Raw genomic sequence first — 16,686 nt, forward strand, 5'->3', positions numbered from 1 at the left:
TCAGAATTTAATGAATGATGCATAACAATCCCAGGAGACTTCCCTATCTCTGAATGCATGTCAGGAACCAGGTCAAATAAAAAAAAGTTGTGGAATTTTACAATACATAAGTCAATACAGATAACCTTCAATATTTAAAGAATGATATATAACAATCCCATATTATAAACATACAAATGAATGACTCCAGAAACAGTTGCTTCTTTTCTGACCATTCTTGAAGCCAGTTCAATGTTATTTTTTATTTTTATTTTTATTTTTTGGTAGCTGTTGGTGCATAGGCTTCTGTGGCCATGATGCACCTCCCAAGGTGTTTGCAGTACTTTGATCCAAGCCTGAGGCGGGAATTGAACCCGCAACCTTTGGGTTGCCAGGCAGGCACTTTACCCACCCGGCTAGCCTGGTCGGCCATCAATGTTATTCATGAAAATCAGAAATGATAGTAGTCCAAGAATGGATTGTTGGTGGGATATGAATATGGGAAGTAAAATGTGTACAGAAAGGACGTGTACCTGTTCTATGGCGGCTCCCAGAAATAATCTATCTCCATGTAGTATAACTGTCCCAAAATACTGAACTCTGCAAAATGGGCCTGACGTGTGAATTAATGTATGTTAGTGATATGTTTGTGAATGTTCTGTAGAGTGTGTTGTTTGTGTCAGGCCTCTTTGCCACCAGGGAACAGCCATCATCTGGACAACTGCTGCCCGGTGCCCATCCACTAGCACGAGGAGCCAGGCCTGCATGCCAGTCTTTAACAGCATCCACTGGAGGTAGTGCTAAACCAGTGGATGCTAATCCTCTATGCACAGGTTGCACAAACATGTACATAAAAAAAAAAAGTACAGAAAGGACAGACAGAATAGGAGCAGGGGGAGTTATTCTCTTAGTTAAAAAGCACATAAAACCTAAGGCAATGCATCCAGCTGTCATGAGTGGCCATTGCAATGTTGAGTCAGTTTGGTGTGACAAAGCAAAAATGACAGTAGGAATATGTTATAGGCTTAATGGCTCTGATGAGTACAACAAACAACTGTACAAAGAAATAGAGCAGGCCAGTAAATCAGAATGTCTTATTATAAAAGGGGATTTTTACTTTTCAGATATTGACTGGAACTTGTGGGTTAGTCTTTCACACAACAGAAAGACTTTTTTGGATTGTTTGGATGACTGTTTTCTACAATAACACCTTACAGAGGTGCTGTTGCAGAAAACAAGAGAGAATAATACTCTTGATCTGATTATCAGCAGTGATTATTCATGCAATAAAAATCTGCAGATAAAAGAACCACTAGGTGGCAGTGATCACAGTGTACTGATGTGGGATTTATTTAAAGATGTAACTACCATCAAGAGTAAAAGGAAAGGTTTTGTTTTCGATATGAAAAATATTGGGGGGGGGGTAATTGTGCAATCATATATGATGTTCTCAGAGCAGTGCAGATAGTTTGCCAGGACAGCACATGGGATTTTGTCAATGATATACAGGAATATTGCAATATTGGAATATATACAGGATTAAGGAGGTGAATATTCCACTGTATAACGTAATGGTCAGGCCACATCTTGAATACTGCATAGAGGTCTGTAATCATGATTTTAGGAAGGATGTACAGCTGATGGAGCAGGTACAGAGAAGGGCAATGAGATTGGTGAGGGGATACAATGGGGTGCTGTTACCAAGAAATGTTTCAGTTCTGCAAAATTCAGCATCTGGAAACTAGTCACCTGCAAGTTGATCTGATTGAGGCGATTATGGGTTTGAATGGACTGAGCAAGCTCAATGCTGATGTGATTCTTCCTCTTGCTCTGACTACGCATGAGGGGACATAAATTCAAATTGTTTGCCTTTAGCCAGTGGGTAGTTGATTGCTGGAACAAACTTCCGTCTGATGTTGTGGAAGAGGATAGCTTGAATAAATTCAAGGAAGAAATAGAAAAACCTTTGGAGAGGATGCATAGGTGAAATGGGATTTTTTTAGCTGATGCTGTATAAGATTGCTTTCTCGTATCACTTGCCACAACTAATGTTAATACTATACAGTAATCTTTCACAAGTGACTGAGTCTTGCTAAAATCCAAATAAACTATGTTGAAATTGTTCTCTACATTCAGGTTATGAGTAAGTGTGTCAAAAGAGTTTACCTGGTTAGTTAAACATGATTTTCCTTTAACAAAACCATGTGTGTCATTCAGAATGCCATTTCTATCTAAATGTCTCTGGATTGCACTCTTGAGAAATGCCTACCACTGAAGTCAGTCTAACTGGTCTGTAGTTACTGACTTAACTCTTAGAATTGCCTTTATGTATTGACAATACACTGGCACTTCTCAAATCTAAAGGAATCTCTCATGAGTTCAATGATTCCCTCATCATTTACCTTAATGGCTCAAAACATTCTCTGGCTGCCTCCATCAAAATTACTTGGTATATGCCATACACTTCATTAGAAGCTTTACTTGCCTTCAAGAAAATTTTTCTAATAAACAATCATCTGTAACTTTGACATTGCTAATTTCATATGTCTCAGCCTCACTTGCACTGCCTCTCCTCATCATTAAGGGTCTTACTTCAGTAAAGACCAATGTTTTTTTTTTTTTTTTGATAGTTGTTGGGCATCAGCTTCTGTGGCCATAATGCACCTCCCAAGGTTTTTTTGCAGTACTTTGATCCAAGCCCGAGGCGGGATTCGAACCCACAACCTTTAGGTTGCCAGGCAGGCACTTTACCCACCTGGCTAGCCCGGTCGGCAAAGACAAACGTGAAGTACCTATTAAATCATTAGCAACATCAGCTGGGTTATTTAAGAGTTTTCCCACATCTGGTACACAAGGGTGTGGGAAATTCTCTTAAATTTGTTTTCTTCTTCTCCTTTTGCATTCACATATATGAAAAACTCCTTGTCCCCATTCTTAGTTCCCTTAGCCAGTGTTTCTCATAATCAGTCTTGATCTCCCTAACCTTATCTCTCGTAATATTACAGATCAACTTGTAGGCTTCACTACTTTTCATTGCTCTATAACTTTTGCATTCCATCATTTTCTACTCAATTAGACTGCCAGCATCTAATTTGTGAGTAATGATGAGGTCTAGAATATGCTTATCCCTAGTATTTTCTGTAACGTGCTGGTACAAATAACAATCATCTAGTTTATTTAAATATTTTGTCCCAATGGTGTTTCCCTCACATGTGGAACAAAATGTATTCCAATCAATTATGGGCAGATTAAAGTCACCCATAATAAGACATTGACACTTGTTGACCATTCTATTTGTATGTAAAGATTCTCATCATACTTTTCACAATCCTCTGGTCTGCAGATTACTCCTACTCTCATAATACTTTTACTTTCAACTAACTCACACTACACAGATTCTATGCTGGCAAGTGTAACTTGTGACTCAGCAAAAGCTCTTTTCACACTGAGGCTGCTTCTGATAACAAGTATGATCCCACCACCCCTTTTATCTTCCCTATCTTTCCTAAATATATTATTCATACCACAGTGGAAATTGTCATCCCAAAATTTCGGGTGGCACCACGTTGCTGTTATCTCTATAATGTCAGCATTAGTTGTCCTAACCAGGGGTTCGAATTCAACCATTTTACTGATGGCACTCCTGAAATTACTGTAGACACAGTTAAGACTAAGTATTCTTCTATAGTTTACTACCCTGACACCCCTACTCCCCAAAGTTATTTAGGTGTATTTGCCTAGCTTTATCTTCTTGCTTATTTGAAACTTTTCCAACCTCAGAACATCCTGCCAACATTGGCTGTTCCAGCACAAGAATTTTGTGATATGAGAAAGCATTACTTTGACCTATCATCAGATAACTGGGGGTCTATATTACGCTTCTCCCTCTAACCAGCAGTGTCTTTGAATTTTTAAGGTATCCTCCTCAATGATTTTGGCAAAAACCCTAGCAACACCTTTGTTCAAATAACATCTCTACAAAATAGATTCCTTCTATCTACAAGTGCAGGCCATGCTGATAAAAATTTACCCCTAAAGCCTTGCAGAGTCCCTCAAGTCTTGAGGGCACCTCCATAGCCAGGTGGGCAGGAGCAGCAGTGCGTAGCACACGCTTCTTGATTAGACCGGGGTTCCAGCCCGTGACCCCCAAATATGGAGGATTTGGAAGGTCAAAAAATGACCACTGCATATCCCCGAAGCAATATGGCCTTAGTTGCCAATTCTCCTAAAAAAAAAAACCAAATAACAACAATAATAACAATCAAGTGTTGAGCTAATCCATGAGTCTGTCAGCATATAAATCCCTCCTAGTGTGTCTGGGCAGAATTGCAGACACACACACACACACATTCTAACCTAATTTGGGCCATTTTACCATGGCTCTGGTTCACCTATCTTTATTACAAAAAATGTAACCTATTTTCCTGACAACAGTCACCCAACAAAATAAAATCTCCTTCAATCAGAGCAATATACACTTGACTATTCTTTTCTGGAATCCAAATTGGGGTTCATCACTTGGTAGGTGATAATTAAATTTAATAAATCTAATCATAAATTTAAACTAAATTTAATAAATTAAATTTAGGAAACTACAAAAATTAAATTTAAACAAATTTTAAACAAAACTTTTCCTATCAGATACCTGATGTTAATCTCCTTCAGTAAATCAGCTAGAACCAACTAGTTTGTTCCATCCAATTATCTGTCCAATCCATCTTTAACTAAAGAAGAATTTTTTCTTATATATAAGCATGTTCGGGAGGCAACTAGAGGGAGTAATACTCTTGATTTGATTATCAGCAGTGATTCTTCATGCATTAAGAATCTGCAGATAAATGAACCACTAGGTGGCAGTGATCACAGTGTGCTGAAGTGGGATTTACTCAAAGAGGTAACTACCATTAGGGGTAAAGGGAAGGGTTATTGCTTCCGTAAAGGCGACTACGATGGACTGAGACAGTATTTAAATTCTATACAGTGGGACCAACTGATGATGTTACCAACAGCAAATTCAAAATGGGAAGCATTCAAAGAACTTATCTTGGAAGCTACTAGGCTTTACATACCAACTAAGAAATATTGTTCAAGGTTTAGGCCAAAATGGATGTCAGATGAACTAATGAGGCATATGGCAGAGAAGAAAAATGCATGGGATACTTACAAATTAACACATGACACAGAAGCCTATGATAGATACAAGTTGATATGCAACCAAGTTATAAAGGAGGTTAGGCAGGCGAAGGCAGATTACGAGAAATCCTTGGCAAGGGATGCAAAGAAAAACAGCAAAGAGTTCTTTACTTATGTAAACTCTAGAAGGAAAGGGATGAATCAGATTGGTCCACTTGATATTGATGGGTCAAGTGTTGATGATCCTGCTCAGGTGGCTAACAAACTAAATGAATATTTTGCATCGACATTCACACATGAGGAGTTATTCAGCGAGGGGAATGCCAGAGGTGTATTCAACTCTAGCAGTAAGTTACAGAATCTTGAAATAACTGGGAGTAAAGTGGAAGAGAAACTGTTGAAGATAAACACAAGAAAGGCACCCGGGGTGGATGGGATCTATCCAGTTATATTAAAGGAGGCAGCAAAGGAAGTAAGCAAACCCTTAGCCATAATTATGAGAGCTTCCTTGGACTCAGGGGAGGTACCCATAGACTGGAAATGTGCAAATGTGACCCCAATTCACAAAGGAGGATCAAAGGCTGACACAAGTAATTATAGACCTGTGAGCTTGACTTCTGTTCCAGGAAAATTAATGGAGGCACTGGTTAAAGACGCACTGCAGGATCATTTAGACAAGACTTCAGTTATAGCTCAGACACAGCATGGTTTTGTTAAGGGGAAGTCTTGCCTGACCAACTTGATTGGATACTATGATGCAGTCACAAAAGAACTGGATGCAGGGAATAACTTTGATATTATATACTTGGATCTTAGAAAGGCTTTTGATACTGTTGCATATGGAAGACTGCTACACAAATTGGAGCAGTGTGACATTGGAGGCAAATTGCTGCTATGGATAAAGGGGTGGTTGAGGGGGAGAAGACAGAGAGTGGTAATCAATGGACACTGCTCATCGTGGACTGATGTTATTAGTGGAGTCCCTCAGGGCTCAGTGTTGGGTCCATTATTGTTTTCTGTATATATAAATGATATTAATGATGGTATATCAAGCTTAATGTCCAAGTTTGCAGACGATACAAAGGTTGGCAGGGTTGTCAAGGACACTACTGACACTATGCTTCTGCAACAGGATCTGGAAAGGTTGAGCAGATGGGCTGAGAGGTGGCAAATGAAGTTTAACATTGACAAATGTAAAGTACTACACATGGGAAACAGCAACCCCAGAGCAACGTATCAACTCTATGGTACAACACTGACAGTGGTAGAGAATGAAAGGGACTTGGGGGTGGTTGTGCAGGCAGATATGAAGTTCTCTGAGCAGTGCAGATGGGCTGCAAGAGTAGCTCATGGAGTATTGTCAATGATATACAGGAATTTTTCCAGCAGGGATAAGGAGATGATTATTCCATTGTATAAGGCGATGGTCAGGCCACACCTAGAGTACTGTATACAGGTCTGGAGGCCTCATTTCAAGAAGGATGTAGAGCTGCTGGAACGAGTACAGAGAAGGGCAACAAGATTAGTGAATGGAACAAAGGGGTGCTCTTACGAAGAAAGGCTTAAGTTTTGCAAATTACAGTGTCTGGAGACTAGGCACCAGCGAGGTGATCTGATAGAGGTGTATAAAGCCTTGAATGGTTTAAGCATGCTCAATGCTGATGGGATTCTTCCTCTAGCTCAGAATAATCACCTGAGAGGGCATAAATTCAAATTGAGGAAAGACAGATGTAGGATAGACGTGCGGAAATTTGCCTTTAGCCAGCGGATGGTTGGTTGGTGGAACAGACTTCCATCCCTTGTGGTGGAGGTTGATAGCCTAAATAAGTTTAAGGCTCAGCTGGACAGGTATTTTGAACGAACAGAGGGGTGAAGTGGAAGTGGTTTTTTTTTTTTTTTTTTTTTTGGCTGATGCTGCATAAGCTTGCTTTCTTGCAGCAAATGCCTCTACTAATGCTAATGCTAATAATCTACACTTATCCAAAAGAATATCACAATCAAAACTCACAAAGCAGATGTCTGGTCTCGAGACTTTGGAACCCACAAAACTGAAGTCGCATGCATTCTCTCTCTCTCTCTCTCTCTCTCTCTCTCTCTCTCTCTCTCTCTCTCTCTCTCTCTCAATAAAAATGTTCTTTATATTAATAACTAACACCTTATTGTTGCATCTTTTCCAGCATCTTCACACTGCTTCATATTTTGTGAAATAGAGGTTCAAAACCCATATACAAGATGTGGCCTAACCAAAGATTAATACCATAGTAATAGTATTTGCTATAATATAGTATATAGTAATAATAGTGAAAGGAAGCCACAGGCTTTTGCTGCACTGGCAAAAAAAAAAAAAAAAAAAAAACACAATACTTCTTTGCTTTTAATAACAAAATTCTCATAACATCATAGCAAACCCAGCTTGGTAATTTCTATGTAAAGTACACCTGAATTTTACAACCTCTTCCTTGTGCCCTCCACTGTTATTAATATTAGCAGTGGCAAATAATGCAAGAAAGTAAAGCTTATGCAGCATCAGCCAAAAAAAAAAAAAAAACCAATCCCACATCACCTGTCCATCCCTACTAATAATTTATCTAGATTCAAATTTATTCAAATTTTGAATAAAATTTAAATTTGAATAAATACTGAATTTGAATAAAATTTTAATTCGAATAAATATTGAATTTATTCAAATTACCATCCTCTTCAACAACAGATGGAAATTTGTTCCAACAATTGACAACCCCCTAGCCGTATGCAAACCTACACACATCTATCCTGCAACCATTCCTTCCTCAATTTGAATTTATACAGCCTCATATGCATAGTCTGAGAAAGAGGAAGAATTCCATCAGCATTGAGCTTGCTCAACCCTTTCAAAGCCTTAAACACCTCAATCAGACTACCTCACATGTGCCTAGTCATCAGGCACTGCAATTTGCAGACATGAATAAATACTGAATTTGAATAAAATTTTAATTCGAATAAATATTGAACGAACAGAGGAGTGATTTTTTTTTTTTTCTGGCTGATACTACATAAGCTTGCTTTCTTGCATCATATGCCTCTACTAATGCTAATCCTAATGAAGCCGTTCTTGATAAGAAAACCTGTTTGTTCACTTCACCAATCTTGTTACCCTTTTCTGCATGCATTTCAGCAGATCTACATCCTTCCAGACCTGTATTCAGTACTCAATATTTCATTTTCCATATCCTGAGTGTAGTAAAACATAGTTGGTACATTAATCTGGGATTACTACTATACATATGCAATACCTTGCATTTGTCAATGTGAGACTTCAACTGCCATTTCTCAGTCCAACTGCTTCATTTTTCAAGATCTTTAGACTACCTCCACTCCTTTGACTACCCTAATTACTGTCATTAACCTTTCTGCCAACCTTTGTATCATCGGCAAACATGGATATTAAGCCTGATATAATTGAAATCAATATCAATGATAATTATAGAAAACAACAATGGGCCCAACATGAATCCCTAATAATATTATTCCACAAAGAGCAGAGTCCACTGACTTCTCTCATTCAACATCCCTTTATCCATGGCAGCAACTTGCTCTTACACCACACTGCTCCAATTTGTACAGCAGTCTTTTATGTGCAACATTATTAAAAGGATTTCCTGAAATCCAAATATATGATATTAAAATTATTTTTTGCATCCAGTTCCTTTGCTACTCTATCATATTATTCAATCAGATTGGTCACACAAAACTGGCCTTTAAAAAATCAAAACTGCTCCAATTTGTACATCAGTCTTTTATGTGCAATATTATCAAAAGCTTTCCTGAAATCCAAGTGTATGATGTAAAAATTATTTTTTCATCCAGTTCTTTTGTTACTACAGTATAATTGTGTTCCTATAAAGATGATTCGGTATTATTATAAATTTTAAATTTATTACTCTCTCTTTGTCTAGTCTAATAAAGGAGGTAGCACTCTCATATATTTTCTTCAAAATCATAATGTATGGGGTATTCTATGCCTTATCTTTCCAGTGCCCGAAACATTGCCTTATGCTGTATGGAGTCAAATGCCTTTTCATAATCTACAAATGCCAGGCATAATGATGTTTTATATTCATTTACTTTCTCCATTAGCTGTGATATTAGGTGAAGGTGATCCATAGTTAAGAATCCGTCCTAAAGCCAGCTTGCTCTTTCGGTTGATTCTCATCAAGTATTCTTTCTAATCTGTTAGTAATGACCCTTGTGAACAACTTGTAGATGTGGGATAACAAGCTAATTGGTCTATAATTTCCAATTTCTGATTTATCTCCTTTCTTATGCAGCAAAACTATGATTGCATTATTCCACTCCTTAGGTGTCACCTTTTCTAATGCATTTTGTGAAGAATCTTGCCAGTTTTTGTGTTATGTCTCTTCCTCCCAATTTTAACAACTCTCCAGTAACTTCATCTTCCCCTGGGGCTTTCTGATTCTTCATTTTCTTCAACGCGTGTTCTACCTCATCAGGAAGAATACTGGGTATGTTGTATGTGTTACTAATTTGCGATTCATCTTCCCCACTGCTGGCATCATTCCCTCACTCCTTGTATAATTCTTAATAAATAAGAAATATTGTTCAAGGTTTAGGCCCAAACAGATGTCAGACGAACTAATGAGACTTGTGGCAGAGAAGAAAAATTCATGGGATAAATTATCAGGTGACACAGAAGACTACGGTAGATATAAGATAGTCTGTAATCAAGTCACCATGGAAGTTAGACAGACAAAGGCAGATTACGAGAAACCCTTGGCAAAAGATGCAAGAAAAACAGCAAAGAGTTCTTTACTTATGTAAACTCTAGAAGGAAGGAAGTTGATGAATCAGGTTGGTCCAATTGATATTGACTGTTGATGATCCTGCTCAGGTAGTTGACAAGCTGAATGAGTATTTTGCATCTACATTCGCACATCAGGAGATATTCAACTAGGGGAATGCCAGAAGTTTATCAAACTCTGGCAGGGAGCTAAATGATTTTGTAATAACTGAGAGGAAAGTGGAGGAGAAATTGTTGAAGTTAAACATAAGAAAAACACCTAGGGTGGACGGGATATATTTAATATAACTGGATATATCCCATCCACCCTAGGTGGATGGGATATATCCAGTTATATTAAAGGAGGCAAGTAAGCAAACCTTTACCCATAATTATGACAGCATCCTTGGACTCAGGGGGAGGTTCCCATGGACTGAAGAGGAAGAAATGAGTCCCCAATTCACAAAGGGTGCCATGAGTAATTACAGACCTGTTAATTTAACTTCTGTTTTGGGGAAAATAATGGAGTCACTGGTTAAAGAAGCATTGCAGGATCATCTAGACAAGACTGCAGAAATAATTCAGACACAGCATGGATTTGTTAAGGAAGACTTGTCTGACCAATTTGATTGGATACTATGATGTTGTCACAAAGGATATGGATGCAAAAAATAATTTTGATATCAAGTACTTGGATTATAATAAAGCTTTTGATACTGTTGCACATGGAAGGCTACTGTACAAATTGGTGCAGTATGGCATTAAGGGCAAATTCTGGCTAATGTTATTAGTGGAGTCCACCACTGGTGGTGGACCCAGTGTTGGGCCCATTGTTGTTTTCTGTATTTATTTATGATATTGATGAAGGTATATCAGGCTTAATGACCAAGTTGCAGATGATAGGAAGGTTGACATGTTTGCTAATGATACTAATGACATTATGCTACTGCAACAGGATCTAAAAAAATTGAGCAGATGGGCAACTGAAGTTTAACATTGAAAAATGTAAAGGACTGTATATGGGTAGCAGTAGCCCTATAGTAACATATCAACTGTGTGGGACTACACGCAGGGTAGTAGAGAATGAAAAAGAGCTGGGAGAAATTGTGCAGTCAAATATGAAGTTTTCTGAATAGTGCAGACAATCTGCAAGAGCAGCTCGTGTTGTCTTGTCAATGATATACAGGAATTTTTCTAGCAGGAATAAGGAGGTGACTATCCCCTTGTATAAGGCTATGTTCAGGCCACACCTTGAGTACAGTATACAGGAGGCCTCATTTTAGGAAGGATGTAGAGCTGCTGGAATGAGTACAGAGAAGGGCAATGAGATTGGTGGATGGAACAAAGGGTTGCTCTTAAGAAGAAAGAGCTTAAGTTCTGCAGATTGCCATGTCTGTAGACACTAGGCACCTGTGAGTGAACTGATAGAGGTGTATAAAGCCTTGAATGGTTTGAGCAAGCTCAATGTTGATGGGATTCTTCCTCTTGCCCAGATTAATAGCTTGGGAGGACATAAATAGAATAGATTGGTAGAATAGATGTGTGGAAATTGCCTATAGTCAGAGAGTGGTTGATTCCTAGAATTAACTCTCTTCTGTCATTGTGGAAGTTGACAGCTTAAATAAATTCAAGGCAGAACTAGAGAAACATTTGGAGAGAATGGATGGGTGAAATGGGAAGGGTTTTTTTTTTTTTTTTTGCTGACACTGTATAAGCTTGCTTTCTTGCATCATATGCCTCTTCTATTTCTAATGTTTGGGGTGGTATCAAAAGTCTTACTCAGGGCTAAACATACTATGGAAATTATTCTTGGAATCCAGTTCTTTTGTGACAATCTCATACTGACATTGGATTTGCTAGACATGGTTTTCCTTTAGCAAACTTATGTTGTTTCTCATCTACTTTCATTAGATGAGAAACAACATAATTTCTCATCCAATTTCTTGATATCTAGACATCATTTTGTTTCTGACATCTAGACATCATCTTGTTTCTCATCTAATTTCATTAGATGAGAAAAAAGATAATGTCTAGATTTCAGGATGATCTATCAGTACATTCTTAATCGGGGATTCCATGATGAATAATTTGAATCATAATTTTCTCATGAAGTTAAATTTACGGATATGTAAGTTTAAATTATATTTAACCCTTGGAACCATCTTTGTAAGCTGGAGAGACATTCATACATCTCCATTACGTGGGTTGCAGAGCTTGGAAACTAGGCACCTTAGAGGAGATTTGATTGAGATGTTTTAAGGCTCTGAGGGGCAAAATTAAAATGAATGAGTATGAAATTTTCACGGTTATAAATGATTCTAGAACTAGGGGCATAATTTAAAGTTATTATTTTAGCCAGCAAATTATAAATTACTGGAATAAGTTGACTACATTGGTGGTAGAGGCTGACAGTTTGGAGAAATTCCAAGGTTAGCTGGATAATTATCTATGGGAGAATGGATATGCATAGGTTGCCTATTTCCATTTCTCTTATTAATTTTTTTTTTAAATTTTCTTTTTATTATTATTATTTTTTTTGGCTAGTACAGCATAAACCATAAGCTTCCTTGCACCATGTGGCCATTGCTAATACTAATGTGCAAGGGTTTTGCCGGAGTGCAGAGATGCACACGTTATAATACAGAATGGGATTTCACAATCTGACCTGCTGCTTCCTTAATCTAACTGGATAAATCCCATCAGTTTTTCGATCCTTTTCATGCTCGAGTACTAACAATTTCTTTACTAATTCTTTTTCAGTGATTACACAATCATCTAGTTCCTGATAACCGTTATATAAAGCAATAGTATTTCAAGTCTAAAAGAATGCCCTTCACACATAAATATTGAAAAAAAAAAAAAAAAACTTATTTAGTTTGTCAGATATCTATTTATATCTATTCTGTAATATTATCAAATCTATAGTGCATCAATATGGTTCAGTCCATTCCTTCCTTTTTTTGTCCCACATATGTAAAAAAAAAATTATTATTGCCCTTTGCCGTCTCTTTGCAAGTGGATTTTAAAAGTCTGCTTTAGCATTTCTTACTCCCCAGCTAATTTTATTACACATTAATTTGTATCTGTAACAGTGTTCAGTGACTCTTGCTAATTTATATTCATCTCATGCAATTTTCTTTTTTGTTATTCATTTCATTTCATCAGCTCAGTTGTCAATCACTTTAGTATATATAAGGAACAATAATGCTTTAAAGGTGTAAAGCACATGAGTTCTTTTAGACTTACTTCTATGAACAGCTCCCATTCTGCATTTATATCTGATCGATTCACTATTCCCATTGAAAAGATTCATATACTGCCTAAGGCTATTCTAATTTCCATTACAGAAATTAAAAATCTTCCTTATATCCTTCACAACAGTTATTCTTTAGAAATGTCCTAAATTAATTAACATTATAATCATTCTGTGCCAATATCAGTTGAATTCTTCTTTTTAATAACATGAATTGTTGGTAAAAACGAGGTCAAATATACGGCTGCTGTTGGCTGAATGCCCCACCAGCAAGTCTCAGTCTATTTTTTTTTTTTTTTTTTTGTTAGTTGTTGACGCATCGGCTTCTGTGGCCATAATGCACCTTCCAAAGTTTTTTGCATTTTACTGTGATCCAAGCCCGAGGTGGGATTCGAACCCACGACCTTTGGGTTGCCAGGCAGGCACTTTACTGGCTAGCCTGGTCAGCCTCAGTCTATTGCTGGAAAATTAGTCCCTCACAATAACACATTCATATCTGCTTGCTCATTCCATTTGTATAAGATGTAGACTTCTGTGGCTGTTGCAAGCTGATAAGTTTTCCTTGAAATTTTATCGTATTTTTGATTAGTTAACGTATTAATCTGTGTTTTACAAATGGATTAAATAGGCTTAGTGGCATTCGTTGGCTTATTTTTTTAATTTGGCTAGTGTTTTGTAAGTTAAAACTCGCTATTCATACCGCTATTGTATCAGTGTTTTTTGGTGGGAATACTGTAGCGTAATGACTAGCACAGAAGAAAAGTAGGGTTTAATTGTAATAAATAAGTATTTTGAAGGTTTTAATTACTTTTTTGGCATATATCTTTTGTATTTAACTAAAGATATAGCTAATTTAATATTGTGATCATTATGGTACAGTGTAGCTTGATAGCATATATTTTGAACTTGATAGCCAAGTATAAGGTAAAACTATATAATGGAATACGTATTACTGTATTAGCTTAGTATTTGTATAGTCGAGTACAGTATAGTAGATTAAAGAATTAAATTTATTAACCTTATTAATTTTCACTGTTAATTAATTTCATCGTATTTAAGCGAAATCATGCCCCTAGAGCAGCAAAGTGCACAAAGTAGCAGGAGTGCTGCGGCTCAGGGTAGAAACAAAGGGGGTGATTCTCTAATGCATCACAGCCTGAAAAAATGTGCAACAGGACATGATCCAGCCGAGGAGGATGTCTTTGTGTGGTGCTAAGTGCACAGACTATCAAGAAATTAGGCACCAACTCAGCATTTTGATGGGCGTCTATGAAAGTTTGAAGAGTAGGGTAGATGTCCTCGAAGAAATTGAAATGGGGTGCCCATCAAACTCTTAGCTTCCCAACTCAATGTAAGAGCTCACTCTTGTGCGTCAGGCAATACAGTGGCAACATTCAGGGCAGAATGCACTGGTCCCACATGAGCTAGTTATTATTGTTGGTGACTCTATTGTCACGGAGATGGGAAATATATTGAGCAAAAAAGGATAGGTGGAATCAGACCAGAGTATGTCTGCCAAGGGCAAAAGCTGATGACGTTGTAGAGCAGATATCATCTTTTAAGAGCACAAAGGGTGATGTTGTTGTACATGTCGACACTAATGACATTAAGAGTAGATCTGTGGACTTATTTAACAAGTACAGGTCAATGTTAAAAAAAAGTTACGAGTTAGGTTAAATTTGAAAGTGTCTACAAATCCGCCCAGACAAAATAGGAAGGTGTATATGATGAGAGGCTTGTCAATCAATTCAGCCCTGGAGAGAATGTGCAAGGCTCATAGGGTAGAATTTTCTTCAGCATGGTCTGTGCTTGTTAACAGAAGAGATTGTTTCTCCAGGGATGGGTACACGTAAATAGAAAGGGTGCAAGAATATTTGCTGATGCTATCGAGGCAGTATTAGGTGGGTCAGAAAACTGCAAGCTTGGGGGAATTCACAGACTAACAGATTAACAGTAGCCATAGGCAGATGTGAAAGTGCTTCTTGCACTGCTTCTATTGGAATAAGCAGCAGCTTGGAAAGCGAGGTACTGGGGATTTCAAGGACTGATGGGAGTTATCATGGAACATGTAAATACATGGGTTGTGCTAGGGTAACTAAGAGTAAGAACAGTTACATGTACACTAATGCTGGGAGTATAGTAAACAAAATTTGATGAATTTGAGGTGCTGGTGAAGACATCAAGGCTCATGTTATTGGGATATCAGAGACATAGTGTTACACAGAGATAAGGAATGCAGAATTGGAATTTGGGGGAGTATAATGTGTACAGAAAGGACAGAAGGGGAGGAGGGATGATGCTGTTAGTTAAAAAGGCAAAAAAATCTAAGGAAGTGCATCCAGTTGACATGGGTAGACAGTGCAGTGTTTAGTCAGTTTGGTGTGACATAAGCACTGCCAAAACCAGGTTGAGAGTAAGAGTGTGTTATAGGACTAATGACTCTGATGAGTACAATGAACAACTGTACAGAGAAATAGAGTGGGCCAGCAAATCAGATTGTCTTATAATGGGAGATTTTAACTTCCCAGATATAGACTGGAACTTATAGGTTGGTCACTCAACACACTAGAAAGATTTTGTGGATTTATTGGATGATTGTTTTCTACATTTTGATTAATTAGTTTAAATTAGTTTAAAATCAATGAACTATTTCTAGAGAAATGTATAATTTAGGGGGAAAATAGTTAAAAGTAGTTCAAGATGAAAAATACTTAGGCAATAACTAGCCAGCCTGACATGAAATTTTTCATGCAGTATAAACATATAGATCAGAAGGCATCCTGATTTATTGGACCTTTCCTAGTGGAGAGAAAGACATCATTATCCTTCTATACTCTTGATGACAGTTAGGCCACATTTGAATTATTGTATTCACGTCTGGAGATTGCACTGAAAAAAAGGACATGGTTCTGGAGAAGGTTCCAAGAAGAGTGATCAGATTAGGGATGAGATGTACAAAGAGCTGAAAGGAATGAGTAAAATGAATGAGGAGGGCATGTTCTCTCTCATAACATAAGATCTTAGTGAATAGCAGAGGACTGGATCTCATGAATTTCAATTATGAACAGCGGGTTGCTGAACAGTGGAATAAACTGCCTTCCGCTGTGAAAGAGGCAACGAGTCTAGTAAATTAAAAGAAAATTGGATGGTTTACTTGTGAGAATGAGAACAGTCTGAATATTACATTTTATTTTATTTTACATTATTATTATTTATTTATTGTCTTTTTTTGACTGATGCAGAAAAAAAAGTGTCCTTCCTTGTATCATTTGGACTTACTAATATTAATACTATTTCTTATAAAAGAGCTCATGATCAAAACTACCTTTATTCATTATGGAAAAAATATCAGAAGTAAAGACACAAATTTAGTTAATATAAGCATCTTTCCAAATTAGAAATTTTTCAAAATAAAATGAATACAGTAGATTGGCTTTTTTTTTTTTTTTTTTTTTTTCTGTGATGCTCTTTCACTAAACCGGATGGCATTTTCCTCAGATGAGAGCATACAAAAAAAAAAAAAAAAAAAAAAACCTATAAAAAA

The sequence above is a fragment of the Mastigoproctus giganteus genome, chromosome 13, assembly GCF_048544385.1.
Source record: "Mastigoproctus giganteus isolate SK-2022 chromosome 13, ASM4854438v1, whole genome shotgun sequence".
In the NCBI taxonomy this organism is placed as follows: domain Eukaryota; kingdom Metazoa; phylum Arthropoda; class Arachnida; order Uropygi; family Thelyphonidae; genus Mastigoproctus; species Mastigoproctus giganteus.